Below are 15,311 nucleotides of genomic sequence, written 5' to 3' on the forward strand. Positions count from 1 at the left end.
AGAGGACACTGTTCACACACTCATACCTGCAAATAAAGATGTATGAGTGCACCCGCACACACAAACACACACAAATCACGTCATCATACTGATGCTCCAAGTTACAAGTATAGGTGAGAGGACAGCAGCACCACTGCACACCTTCCCTTGGACTGCAAAGAGAGGCGGGTGGAGCAAAGTGAGGAGAGAGGAACTTCCCTTAAAAGTGAATGTAAGTGAAGGTTTGTGAGTGTGTGCACATGTGAGAACGTGTTGGAAGCAGACAATGGTAGGATAAATGGCATATAAATTATATGAGGACACCCACTGATACACGGCTTCTACAGTGCAGTGGGGGGCCCAGGGGCAAACACCTGTTATATGGTCTTATAATACACACACACACACACATGCGCACATACACGCACGCACACACACACACACACACACACACACACACACACACACACACACACACACAGTAGAGTCTGGTAAATTTCTCAAAGAAAGATCAAAGACTGCAGGTGCCTCTGACATGTTTTGACCTCAATATACTCTTTGTGTTTACTTCAAGAGAGGAAGAGGTCATGAGGAATATGCGTGTATGTTTGTATATGTGTGTGTGCGTGTGTGTTTGCGCATAACTGTGCATTGGGGGGAGAGCTAGAGACTGTACTGGTTTGGCTTCTTCCAGTCTAAACTGGGTCTAGTGGGTCCAAGACAGATGGCACACAGGGCAAAGCTGGTCTGGGCTCTCTTGCTGTCTGTCTCTCTCTCTCTCTCTCTCTCTCTCTCTCACACACACACACACACACACACACACACACACACGTCTCTTTTAATAGCCATTATTGGCATCCTTTGCCTCTTCCAGATCCCTGAATCAGAAATCACAGAGGCCCATTATATTTCCTATTGACCCATTTGGCAAGATGGTGGGAGCATCGAGTGCTGGATTAAATCGAAAGCAGTTTATAATCCCGTAATTCTAATGTTTTAATTACTTAGATGAACAGGAGGTGTTTGAGCAAGGGCTAATCTCTGAGACATAAGGGAGAGAGACAGAGAGAGAGAGGCGGGAAGAGATTTGTGTTTCTCCTTTGCAACACACACACAGGCTTACTCGTGGAATATTAGCAGTGTATTAAAGTTCATCACCTGTTATCAACACAGATTAAAAGATTCACAGACTTTATTATTCATATTAAGGTGAGGCCCACAGTGTGGAGGGGCAAAACGATTACCAAGATGAGATGTCGCTGTGTATTGGTATGTAATTAACATTTGCATCAAGCTAGTTTTTATCCCCCACACCATATTTTGTTTTTAAAAAAAATTGTGTTTCTAGGTTAAATTCCATGAATTATTAAGTATTTTTAATTGGAAGCATTGAGTGACATCCGTGGCTGTAACTGATCCTACAATTGTCTTTGATAACCACCCCTCCTGTCAAGTCAATCAGGCTGTAGGACAAAGGCTGCTAAACCAAGACTGATGACCTCATGCCTCGGGTCTGCTCCATACCGAAGGGGTCTTAACACCGTTCAACTTGCCTTTTGTGTCTGGGGACGTTTTTCAGATGCTGCTGAGTACCGAGAATCACCTCGCAGTGTCTCTCAGGGCTCGGGGTGCACGCACATACAAACACACACGCACGCACACACTCACACATGCGCCAACACACATCCCCTTGATCCATGGGCTGGAGCGTTGAGCCAGGAGTGAGCCTTAAGACAAGGAGTGACAACCGGGACAGCTGCAGGGGCTGGAAGCCAGTCTTGGCCCCCCTACCCTACCCCCTTCCACCACCACCACCACCACCACCACCTCCCGCACTGCCTCCAGCCAGCCAAACAAGCCATTGTTTCTGGCCAGGGCCTGTGGTATTTCATTTGTCATGAAATGGATACGGACACGAGACGACCATGAGGCTCTTTCTCCAAAAAAGACACCGCTACTGCCACTGTTACTGCCGCTGCCGTGGCTGCTGAGCCGAGATTGCTAACTTGCCTCATCCTTAACCTTCTCGTGCAGCTTGCCCCAAGCACCCTGCTCTGAACTATTAATAAACCTGCTTTTTACAAGGTAGAGAGAGAGGTAGAGAGGGGGGTGGTCCGAGGGGTATTGTTTTCTGAAGGGTTGTAAGAAGAAAGAAAAAGAAGGAGAGAGAGTGTGGGAGGGAGGGAGGTTAGCTTATGTGCCAATCTGTTTTTGTCATCCTTCATGATCTTCACTTTCTCAGGTTTCTCAGTGGACATTAGGCAGGTTAGGCCTGTGAGCCAGGTAGGTCATTAACATCCTGCTCAGCTGTTGTCAATCTCTGCTGAGAATGAGTTTGGTTCTGTGTGCTTTATGAGATAAGGGCTATATTAGCTGCCCAATAATTGGCAAACCTTTACACGTACACATGGCTGCTTGACGCTAAGCTGCTTGCGCATGCCACATCTTAGAGCAATTTTCAATTCACAGCAAAAAGGAAGAACTGACAGTATACTTGTGGCATTTATGAAAACAGTAAAGATGCTAAGATGTTCATCACCATTGCAGCTGCATCATCTGTAAGTTCCCAAGTCCAAAAGAGTTCATGGGCATAAAAACAATACCCTTCTATCTCCGTCAAGGGCATTCCTTGGCACAACAATAGGACCATCTCCTCTCCCCGTATTTTCCTTTCCTCCCCTCCCTCCTCATTCTCCAGCCCCTCCATCAAAGAGCATTCCAGCTCCAGAGCCCCCTAAGCCCTTCACTTTGGGCCTGTCCATGTGACACGGCACGCAGACAGTCATCTTTAAGAATTGATTCACTCTGGTATCCAAAGCCTAGGGAGACTGGCTGCCAAGATACCCAGCATAGGCGCCACTCATGGGGTCCAGGTACACAACAGCTGCTCCCCAACAATAAAGGCAAAAAATGGGAGGCACTCAGGGGGAAGATGCAGCCCTAACCTCCCTCTCAAGCCTGAACTGGTCACCTTGAGCCAGTTGTTCCCTGCCTGCCTGCCTTCAGAGACGACAAAGGATTGGGTCCAACTTTGGGATGAGGGTGGTGGAAGGGGGTGGCTATTGAAAGACACCTATAATTCACAATAGAAATGGAGAGACAGTCGCAGGGGAAAAGAGGACAGGAGAAATATTTTTCCTTCCTTGGAAGAATTGCGGCTGTGGTACCAAGATGGTACAGAGTGACACATGGAAGACCATAAATAAGACAATGGCATGTTGTTTTCTTCTGCGGCACAATGTGTAGTAGCCTGGAGGTCAAGTGAAGGAGATGCAAGCCCATCCCAGAAACACACACACACACACACACACACACACACACACACACACACACATATGCACACCCAGAAGTAACAGCGGGTATGTTGTGGTACCACAGATAGGGATCACAAATCATGCAGAAGGAGACAGGAGAGATATTACCTCACCTGAAGTGTTTCCATAAACTCCCGTGTACCAAAGCCTTGGGAAGTGGTATCACTCCTCAAGCAGGTCGTGACCCACACCCACAGTGATTTATGATGATACAATCTAGCACATCATCCATCATAAATAAGGGAGATTAAATGAATAGACTGAGGCTGTGGATATAGTAATTCCGCCACCAGAAATTATGTATACCTTTGAGCCACTGTGTAGTGTTAACGCTGAGACATTAATTCCACTTTTTTTCTTTTTTTTTCCTAGGATAGAGAAGTAAACACATCTCTCACTTTTCTTTGCTGGAAGTTAAGGAACACAGCAAAGGCAAGAGGCAGAAAAGAGGAAGAGGACAGAGGAGAACAGCAAGAAGAAGAGAGACAGACGAGGACAGAGAGGAACTTGGCATCATCGGTCTTCCTGTTAAAGCGGAAAGGCAGAAGAGAGAAAGCGAGAGCCATGGAGAGCTCGGGAGAGAGGGGGAATTTACCAAAGCAGCTCAGGAGGGCCCTCATTACGATATTAAACAAGATTTAATAAGTGAGAGTGATTTGATGAGGTGATTATCCTGGCCCATTAATCAAGCAGGCTTCTGGCCTCGCTGTAATATGGCCCATCTTTCCCCCTATACCAAAGCCTCTTTAGATGCTGAGCTCCTTACTGCACTAACGCCGCTTCAGAAACAACACCAGGCCAAAAAAAAAAAAAAAGGCATATTACGTCTCGTCTCTCGAGCCTGTGGGTATTTTTGATGCTCACTCATCCCTCCACCTCCCTGTCCGCTCTTCTGGTGCATCTGATAAATTGAACTCCTTAACATCTGGGTCAGAAAGTAAAGTCTTATCAGAGGGAGCTAAGAGTGATAACTGGCAATGATAACGTGAAAGCATCTGTTGGCTTTAAGGCTTTTGGTTGGAGAACAGAAGGAAGTTGCACAGATTCCACGGGATTGTTGGGTTTTGTAGAGAGGAAGGAGGGGCACGTGTGTGTTTGTGTGTGTGTGTGTGTGTGTAAATGTGTGTGGATGAGCTGATTCATAGAACGCTTCGTAGTTGCATCAGGACGTGAGAGAGCAAGCACAGTCACCTGTTTATGCTCAATCAGATCAAAAACAACTAATATGACCAAGACTGACCTTGCAAAACACACCTTCCAGGTCTGAAGCCAAGATTATTTTCACTATCGATTTATCAGTTGTTGTTGTTGTTTGTGTGTTGTTGTTGTTGTTGAAATTTCAGAAAATGGTGAAAAAACAGCCAGAGATGCCATCTTCAAACTGCATCTTTGTCAAATACTCAAAGACATTTCATTTACAATGATTTAAAAGAGAGAATTTTCAAAATAGCTGCACATTCATTTCCTGTCTATTTACTAATAGATTAATTGACTGTTTCAACCTTAAACCCATCATTTCTGGGCATCATACAGTAGGATATGTAATATGATGACAGTGTTGCCAGACAAAAATGGCACCAAGTAAAAATGACTTGAAATTGAATTAGAAATTTATGGTAAACTGAGTAAGCCATTAATGTGGTGTGTTCTTTACATGATGGGGTTTGATTTTCTGTTGCTTACACTCCATTGTTGTTACCAACACTAATGCTAATCATCCAGTCCTTCAGATGCATACAAGATAAAGTTACCGGCAGAGTTTCTGCTTGGTATCCAACATTATCATTGTGGCATAAGGTAATATGACTGCATGTTAATATCTTAAAATAGTTCTGGGATTATTACTTACCACTTACAATTTACCCTTCCCTGCATGTTTGTGCGGTTTTGATTAGCTGTACCAGGAATCCTATCATTACAGCACAATACCAAGACATCCTGGAGACAATAAGGCAACGTCATTTTCTCCTTACAGTGGGAAAAATCATACCTGTAGGGCCACAAGCCTTCAAAACTTTCTAAACCGACCAAGTCCAATCAGGCACAACCTGGATCCACATATTTATCAAAGATGTACAATTTACCATGTAGAATGATATGATGATTCAACTGAGTCAAAGACAAGAGGTCAAATATAACCTCAAGAGTCGGAGAGCATAGGTATTACAAGACAGCCAATCTCCCCAAAACATTTTAAAAGCTCAAGTGGAAGAAGATTACCTTAAAGCAGGCGTGGGACAGTGCTTTTTCTGGGAACTGCCTGAGAGTATTAATACAATAAGCACAGAAAATATAATACAAGAATGTTTTTATCAACATAATCCGGAGAGATGAGGCCGAACCAACCTGGAATATAATCCCAAGGAGACGGTCCCCTGGTTATAAGCCACACACACACTTACTGAGACACACTCATACACACTCTCTCTCCGTGTCTCGTCCCAGCTTCAAATAATCGACAAATAATCTTCAAGAGGATGTTGTCCCTTCAGTCTCATCTTTACTGTAACGCTCCTGCCAGCAATAAAGGTCAAGAGGTCAGGTGCTGGGTTAAGCTATCAGTGGGAGGTCAGCTTGTTAATATTTACATTAATAGGACATTTTTGACATCATAGACACTGTAGGAGTATTAGGATACTGAAGAGGTTATTTGAAGAGGTTGTTTGGTTTTTTTTTGCAATTTAAGAATAAAACAAAGCATGAAATAAGTCCCTCAGTTTGTCCGTTTTCATGTTTAGGAAGCACTCATCTTAAGCGGTAACTCAAACCAAACACAGTGAAACTGCATTTAGCTGCACAAATTCTAAATTAAACCACTCTTCTCACATTTTTCCTTAATTAAATTCAGAGCAGTTCAATCTTTTGTTTCTCTCCATTTACATTTATATCTTATTTTATTTGCTTCTATTTTAATTCGTTTTATTTTTCTCTTTATTATGCTTTTAAATTGTTGTTCTAAAGCATTTCTCTGCCTTATTTAAGGCACTTTGGATTGCCTCCATATTTGAAAGGCACAAATGCACTTGCCTTCCCTTTATAATAAAACAATTAGATAATAATGATAAAAGGAATAAAACCATGTAACTGTGGTTGAGGGACACCTCCAGGGACAAAAGTAGGGGTTTGGTTGAAGGACAGATGCAGAATTTGGTAGCTGACACTGAGAGGGCTGTAAGACAATGTCGCCTTGGCGAGTAACTTTCTCTCTCTCACTCTCTCTCACTCTCTCTCCCTCCGTGTATCTAAGCAGCGTAATTTGAGTAAATGACAGGGGAACATCTGCTGTGCATAAGAGAGAGGCCAACACTTTAACATGCAGATGTCTCTCTCCATCTGCATTAATTCAATAATTACCGCAATGGAGGGAGGGGAAAAAATCTTTTTTTATAGCTTAAGACAATGTTATCTGTGCCAGTTGGTACGGGGTGGGCGAAAGGGAGGGGAGTGAATGAGTGTGTGTGTGTGTGTGTGTGTGTGTGTGTGTGTGTGTGTGTGTGTGTGTGTGTGTGTGTGTGTGTGTGTGTGTGCTGCTGGAGGTTTGTGAGAGGAGGGGTAGATTATTACACCATTTAGCCAGAGCAAGCTGTCACATTGCAGAGAATCTCACTAATTCCATTGTGCCCTTGGTGAGTCACTGGCAGACTCCAAGTGACCGATGATGCCTCAACGCCACCACTTGGCCACCGAACAAGCAACCTGCTTCCCTAAGGGTGCGACGGTGTGTGTCTTACACTGTGACTGTGTGTGTTAGATATGCCTAACCTCTGTGTTTTAATGTGGAAGAATGTGAGTGCAAGCAAGTGTATGCTTGCAAAGGAAACCTCTTTTCAACACATTTCACACTGTGTCTGGCCCTCTGCGTGCATGTGTGTGTGTATGTTTCAACATGAGATTATGGTACAGTGCAGCCCATCAGCCAAGGTCTCTGAATATCAAATTCTGGGGAATTTGAATCACAGCAGTAAGGACAGAGACCAGCAGGTCAAGGTTTTGGATATATTTCTAGAACTACTGAATCACTCCTTGTGTCATTTAAAATGTTAGGCAATCATATTTTGGCTGGGCACAATCAATTACAGTGGAAATATAGTGCCACAGAGAGCATTAACATATAATGGTTTCCATTCCAATTGAGCTAATTACTTTATTGAAAGGTGGGCTCAAATAACTAATTTTCATCAAAAGCATTTATAAAGCAATCAGACAAATCTGATTATAATGTCTTTGTTGGATAAATGGAAGAGCTGAACTGTGTAAAAAAAAGCACTGCCAGATAATAGGAGGTTACTTTTGTGCATTAAAGACACAGACACTCCATCACACACCTGGAGACTATGCTGTGAACACAACAGTAGTCTATGTACAACAGATTAACGTGTTGCACCAAAGAGCATACCAACGCACCAACAACCAGCCAAGCACATGACCTCTCAAATAAAAAGGTCACACTGTCCACGAGTAGCTTACACACCCACACCCACACCCACACCCACACCCACACACACACACACACTCACACTGACACGCAATTAAAGGATGTATCACTGCACATATACGATTACACACATAAATAAACATACAACCTGACATAATGCCCATGAGCATGCACACTTTCTCGTACAACCATACACACATGCAACCACATCCATGCACAGTTACACACACACACACACACACACACACACACACACACACACACACACACACACACACACACACACACACACATATCTGACTCTTACATGCCTGCTAAACATAGGGACAAAGGAAAATATTTGTATACTTGGCAGGCCAACTTCCTTTGATTGCAGCAGTGCCACTGTAGGAAACAATGCACAGGCACTAATAATACACCAAGGCGAAAGAGAATTCCTCTTAGAGGAAAGCTCAAAGGAGCCATCGGCCAGGCTATTTACAGACTTACTGACTGATTGGATGACTGACTGCACTATACTTACTGTAGTCTCTGCATCTTGTCTTACTCGACTCCTTTTTTCTGCAAGGACTCTGACATGCTGACACATACAGTACATTCTGCATTAGAGGGCCAGTGGCCATATTCTTGCATAAAACCTCCTTTCAAACATTTTGCTGACTATTGTGGTTATGACAGTTTCAATATACAGATATCAAATAGAAGCAAATGCTTAGGAAATATAACAGAGCTCTTATGTACTTCCACTGCTGTATCATGTCCACATTGTGACATTTGACCGGTGGTAAATAACCACCCAGCCACACTTATGATCGCCTCTCCTTTCTAAAAGTGCCCAGTTAAAGAGCATCAAATCCCCACTCACTAAACCCACACAAGCCCAACCTTCATTAGCATAGCTAACAAACTCCCTGAAAGAGCAACAGTGGAGGGAGAGAACAATGGCAGTCTATTAAAGGGGGAGATGAGGGGGTGAGAGGAGGAGAGGTGGGGGGAGCTATTGTTCTGGTCTTATTTAGCCTTTGGTGTCACCCTGCAACTGTTGTCACTTCTAAGTTTAGCCGGACGGCTGAAGAGGACAGTGAAAAGAAGAAGGAGGAGGGAAGGCAGGCTGAGGAGGAGGAGGAGGAGGTAGAGGAGGAAGAGGAGGAGGAGGAGATGGTGGGGGAGAAGGACAAGAGGAAGATGGAGAACAGAGGGAGGGTGAACAGGGAGAGATGGCGTGAGGAAGAAGGGATGATGACGGGTGGAGGATATAATGAATGCAAGAGGAAGATGGAAAGAATGCGGAGTGAGATATAAAAGAAAGAAGGGAAGTGATGAGATAAAATTTATGGAACAAAGTTGGTTTAGTGTTGTGACCCAGAGATGTTCACAAAATGCGCACTCAAGTCTCAAGAGTAAGGCTGCATCTAACAAATTTTTTTTTTTTAATTCAATACACTAGCAGCAGCAATACCTTTTGCTTAAAATTGAGCACAAACAATAAAATGATTATCAAAATAGTTACTGTTACTTTTCTGTTGATCAACCGTTTTGATTAAACAGTAGCAATGATGCAGCTTTTGACCAAGCAAACTTCTCATGTAACCTGTCTCACAACTTAACAAATATCATCTGTCAAAAAAAGAACTTTGCGTTGACATGGAGACATTTTAAAGGTTTAATCCAACATAAGCTGTTTATACAAAGTGAACAAGCAGCCAACACAGTGTTAACACCCAGGTACACTGACCTGTCTGGTTGTGTTTTCAAAGATCTATAAAACTAAATCTGTTATCTTGGATCTATTATGTTTAGTTCAAGGTCTTAGAAGCTGCTGAATTCAAAGATTACAACTTATTGGATGGATCTCATTGAAGCCGCTCTGAGAACAATTAAACCTTCCAGCCACAGGTGTGTCTGCCGGTGGCCGCACCTTGTGATACACAGTATAAACAACATCATTAAAAGTCAATAAAAATGAATTGTGAGTCACATATTAAATGGGTGCAAGTTGCCAACTGGAGTGTCCTGATGAGCCTGGGACCAGTCCCAACATGAACTGCTCTACTGTGACCCCTCTATTCTCGAGCTCTACTGTAGCAGAGACGTACAAACAGAGAATTTTTGTGTGCGTGTATGTGTGTGTTTGTGTACTGATTAAACAGAAACAGCACTGTCAGTGTTTGAAAGGCATGAGAGCAAACTAGACTATAAACACAGGGCATAAGGAGCCAAAAGAAGCAATGAGGCAAGACCTAAGGAGAAAGAAAGAGGGAGACAGATTAGCCCAGCTGTCTGCTCATAAAGCGGCTGGAGGGTGAGGCGCTAAGCCCCCCAGTGAAAGCAGAGCTTAGGTAGGTGACACAGGGCAGTGGACCCCACTCAGCCCACAGTGGCCTACAGCGTAGGGCCTGAGCCAAAGCAAAGACACATGGATAAACAGTGGGAGATGAGGCTCTGCGCCTGCAAAGCCCACAGGGCTAAGACGGCCGAACAGGCGAGCAGGCAGGCAGGCGTCACATTCCCCCCCAGCCAGGAGTGGAGACAGGGGGGTTAAGGCTTAAGGCCTGGCTCCCTAACTGGCTGACAAGAGACAAGGCAGGATGGTAGACATTGTCTCAGTCAAGTCAGTGAGTTCATCAGAAAGAATGTGGATTTACTGTATATTGCCTGGGCTCAGCTCAGGGGAATATATGGACAATTACATATGGTCTTGGCATGCACTCCCTCCTAAAGCACAGCCCAGAATTATCAATTACTCTGTCTCCTCTCTCTCCACTTGATGTAAACACACACAGCACCATCCATCTCTCAAGCTGTGCCCTGTGGATGACCCCTTGTTAGCACAGCAGCCTGAGAACGGCCTGTGATGACAAGGTCATGGATATGAGGTGAGGTGAGGCCTCAGTCCACCACTACTGCAAGACCGAAAGTGGCAAAGGACTTTAACTGCGCTGGATTTCACACACAACCCCTGTCCACGACCTCGTGGCAGAGAGGAATTAGCAGCTGCCATTTTACGAGGTCTCCAATGTGACAATGTACTGCATCCATCAACAGTATGGCCACAAGTTATACATACAGTGTCTTCTAAGGGTGTAAAAACAGCCACAGTGCTTATACAGTCTGATCCTTGAAGAGGCGCAAGAGGAAGGGAGTTCTGACAATGTGCAGATGAATTATGAGACAGTAAAAGTGTGGGTTTGTGGTAAGCCTTTTGCTTTGCTCATGTAACCCAAGACGCTGAATAGTGCATACCCTCCCTTTTTGATTAAAATACACGCAGTATAAAACTGGAACTGCAAAATCATTACATGTTTCGACTGACTGGCTCACATGAACAATTAACCTGTACACCTACATTGATCTGTGCAAAGCTTAGAAGCGCCGACCTCTATTGTCTATGACTTAATGGCTTAATCTGTACAGTGTGGTGCCCCCTGTTGAAGTACTATGGTCCCATGTCTGCTAGCCATGTCTACTTTTGTTTTCGGGGACATTTACTGGATTTAAGACCCTTTTCTTCACTTTTTGGAGCATGTAATACAAGGGTTGAAAATTCATTCATCTGTTGTTAATTTACTTTTTTTCACTTGCAGGCAGATCCTACTCCACCACACACATGAAAGAAGACAGGGAAACACCACTACATTGCATTAACTTTTCACATGTGGAATTTCATTTGTAAATGCACTGGTATTTTTCACAAACTGCCATAAGTGATGAAGAGGAGCAAGAGTCAGGATTCAAAGTTGTCATTTAGTATCTCAAGTAAGTCCTGTAAGATTTATGGAAGCCTTGTAAGTCTTCCATAAATCTTTTTCATAGTTCTACTGTGAAGAAAACTTTCTGGACAGAAGCACACATAAGGTATATCTTCATTATCAATTAATCTGCTGATTACTTTCCTGATTAATTAATTGGTCAAATAAATGTTAGAAAATCGTGGAAAATGTCCATAATTCCCTGAGGCCCAAGGTGACGTCTTGAAATTGGTTGTTTTGTTCAGCCAAAAAATATTCCGTTTACCAACAAATGTGACAAAGGAAAATAATCAATTGATTATCAAAATAGTTGCTGTTTTTGTAATGTCAATCAACTAGTTGATTAATCATCTAACATTATGGACAGTGACAGGAAAAGAGGAACAGGAATAACTATGTTTGAGTCGACGTTTGCACTGACAGACTTCAGTCCACTTGACTGGAATTTATGGACTCTGGGCACCAAGAGAAAATTCACACAATCACACACTACACACAAAAAACACAAACTTAAACACAGGGCTGTCCTCTGTGGGTCCACTGTGCTGTTGCACACTGGTCTTGGAAAATCTGGAACCACAGAATATTTGGCTTTTTCGCTTGAAAAACAGTTGAAACAGTTAATCTATTATAAAAAAAAGTTAATTTTCTGCTGATTGACTAATTGCCTTTTTTCTATCTATGAATAAGAGAAGTCATACTTTGCATGTCTAAAAGCAAATATGTTCAAACTCTGGATTCTAGATTAAACCTATAATAACTGGTATTTCAAACAACGTATTGTGAATCGTTAAAAATGTCATGTTGAAATCTATGAAATTCCTGTATGCACTTCTATCTCAGACCAAACAGGTCAGGCCTACTGTATCTATTTAATGCCACTGTCCTGTCTCTTATTCTGTTGATTTTCCCTAACAGGGTTTCCTTGAGAACTAAATCTACTTAGGATTTATTGTTTCTTATTATTTCTCGTCATTGGAAATTATAATCCTTTCATCTAATCCCCCTCTCCCCCCCTCTCTTTCAGATCATATTCATCAAGATCATCCCCTCTGACAAAGCAAGAAATCAGCACAGTGGGGAGGTCTAAAAAGATCGCACACTGGAACAGGGGGGTTTCTTCCAAATCAAATCAGGTTCCTCTGATGTAATCAAGACGAGACGCCAAAGACGACGACATAATCTCCCAGGGACATGCCTCCCTTGCTTGCACGTTATTAAAAAATGAGGAGGAACAAATCTTTAGATTGAAAGACTGGAAAAATGGAATTATAATAAATCAGGGCAAACTGGGGCAAGGTTGGATAAAGCCTTCAGATACAGATGAGGGACAAATCTTCACAGTGGTTTGTGTTTGTATGTGTTTATGTGTGTGTTTGTGTGTGTGTATGTGAGAGAGAGAGAGAGAGAGAGTAGGTGTGTGGACATGCAATGTGTTTGCATGGTTGCTTATGAAATATTTCAATTTACTCAAGATCAAGTCCCTGACCTGAGCTGTGCCTCTGTGTAAAAAAATCAGGAGTGCTGGTCGTCCCACTAGAACTCACTCAGCTGATGGATAATCTGTCTGTATCTCAGGTGACTGGTGAACTGTGATGCAACTCTGCTTCTTAGTCATTTCAGGGTGCACTTACTAATAACACCCACATGATGGCACAATGTGACAAAAGTGGACACCAGTTATGCACTTGAAGGCTCTTTCTATTAATCTGTCCAGATCTGATCTCTACGATGGAGAAAGTATTGTATGGTGCATACTGCAATCAGAGCCAGCGTTGCTACATTTGTATACTAAAGTTACAGTTAAGTCTCATTTGCCACAACATAAAAAGAAAAAAACTGTACGAGTAGATGTCAGATTTAAAGATGCACTGTCTTCGCCACCAGATGGCCTTAGTGAACTGCCATCTGTCCCAAAAGTCCCATCACATGATTGACAAACTGTAGGTTATTCATATGAATGTTGGCAATTGTGTTTTACTTAACCTATCAGAAAAAAGATGTCTGATGTCTCCAATCCAAATCTCTCTGCTGTCCACTCCACAATAAAGCTGACAGATAAACACAATAACTTCGACAGAGTTAACTTAGGCCTCTTTACTGCACTGTCATGCCTTATAACATTCAAGAACAAGGCATTTAATGTACAACCATACATTAAAACTTAAAGGACAGAAAGGTTATGCCATCCAAATACTTAAAAACTGTGGTGCTTTCTGTTGCCACAGTGGATGGATAGTGTCACAACACCTCCATGACAGCTCATTGTCTGTTTAAAAGAGAAGTGTGTGTTTGTGTGTGTGTTTGTGTGTGTGTGTGTGTGTGTGTGTGTGTGTGTGTGTGTGTGTGTGCTGATATGGAGCACACACACCACATGGCACCACATTATTAAACCTGAAACCAGAGCTCCCATTCACAGCGTTGAAAGAGCATAGCAGGCATTCACATATTTGGAGTATTATTGCATTGTGGTACATTTTCAGTCAGTGATGTAATGAAATTTCCATCACATTATTATGGTAAAACAGTTCATGGTTTGTTTATGTGATGTGGAGCGGAGGTATAAAGGTTTTATTTGATTTCACCTTCAGATGGAGCAACGCTACTCCTGGACAACAGTCCTCAGTCCAGACCCCAGAGGCCAGCCAGCCCACAACTCATCTACCAAAGTTACCAAACAAAAGTTTTTTTGATTGGTATGACTGAAGAGAGAGAAGACAAAGACATTTTAAAGATGGGAGCTAAGAGAGTAGGAAATGCAGATATACTAATGTAGGTAAAGGTAAGTAAATGTGGAAGGTAAGGTGGGAAAATCTATGGAGAGATTACAGGTGACCTGTAAGCAGAGCTCATACAAACTATGTAGCAGTAAACAGCTTGCTAAAAATATCTTATTTTCAGTGTTGTTTTTTCCCAAACTTGAATCTTTTGTACATAAAAATGCATCAGAATGAGAAAAATTGTACAACAGCTGGCTCAGATATCATTCATCTGTGTAGGATAAAGTCATTGTCCACACCCTGACACCAATGAACAGTATACATTTAATTTTACATTGTTTATATTATCCAAGGCATTGTTTGCAATAAGTGGAAAATGTGTTTCTCTTTATATGGGACTTGTTAAACTTTGCACATTTGTAGAATTATTACCTAATTTTGTGCACATTTCTAGACCATTGTGTTCATATGATGCATATTCCTGTTAAAGTTGTATTTATCAAATTGCCACAAACTAACAACAGGGTATTATTCCAGATTAGGAGGACTAGTGGTAGGTATGTTTTAAATTGTTTTACTATAGTGGTTTTTGCTCATGACCTGGTCTGATGTGGTCTAAATGTGAAGAAAGCAGTGAAATCCCCCCCTTTTTTTTAATTCTCATAAATACAACGAAGGTTTCACAAATTGTAAAGTGGGTTTCAGACAACATTGAGACTTTATCTAAAAATAACTACGTTTTCCTTAGTTAGCTCCTCTTAACTGCCGGAAGTTGGAAGCTAACTTCAGCGCCGTGAAAAAAAGAAAATGTTTTACTCACAGTATCTGACCAGGAATTACATCTTTTTCCCATGAAGTGGTAAACATCCATGTCACACAGTCCCACTGCACTTGTTGCGGTAATTGTTTGCTGACAGAGGTTTTCATCTTCTCTCCATCGCTGCTAACTAGCTGCTAGCTAACGAAAAAAAAAAAAAAAGGTAACCAACCTGTATCATCAGTAAAACTGGAGAACAAACTAACTCTTCTCTTTCTGTTGTTTGTGATGAGACCAGATGATGACCTCACAATTTACAGTTCATAAATGGAGTTTGTTTGTTTGTTTGTTTGTTTG

At 42.3% G+C, this 15,311-nt stretch overlaps 1 long non-coding RNA gene across 1 annotated transcript; it reads right to left on the bottom strand.

Annotated features, from left to right (window-relative positions):
• Positions 1-13,766: 13,766 nt before the first annotated feature.
• LOC139622099 (uncharacterized) lies at positions 13,767-15,149 on the bottom strand. The gene is made up of 2 exons (XR_011691148.1): positions 15,018-15,149; positions 13,767-14,179 (listed from the first exon to the last, which is right to left on the bottom strand). It is a non-coding gene; the product is annotated as an uncharacterized lncRNA (long non-coding RNA).
• Positions 15,150-15,311: the final 162 nt, after the last annotated feature.

Source organism: Trachinotus anak, unplaced genomic scaffold (assembly GCF_046630095.1).
Source record: "Trachinotus anak isolate AG129_WGS33_773 ecotype Australia unplaced genomic scaffold, CSIRO_AGI_Tana_v1 ptg000005l, whole genome shotgun sequence".
Taxonomy (NCBI): domain Eukaryota; kingdom Metazoa; phylum Chordata; class Actinopteri; order Carangiformes; family Carangidae; genus Trachinotus; species Trachinotus anak.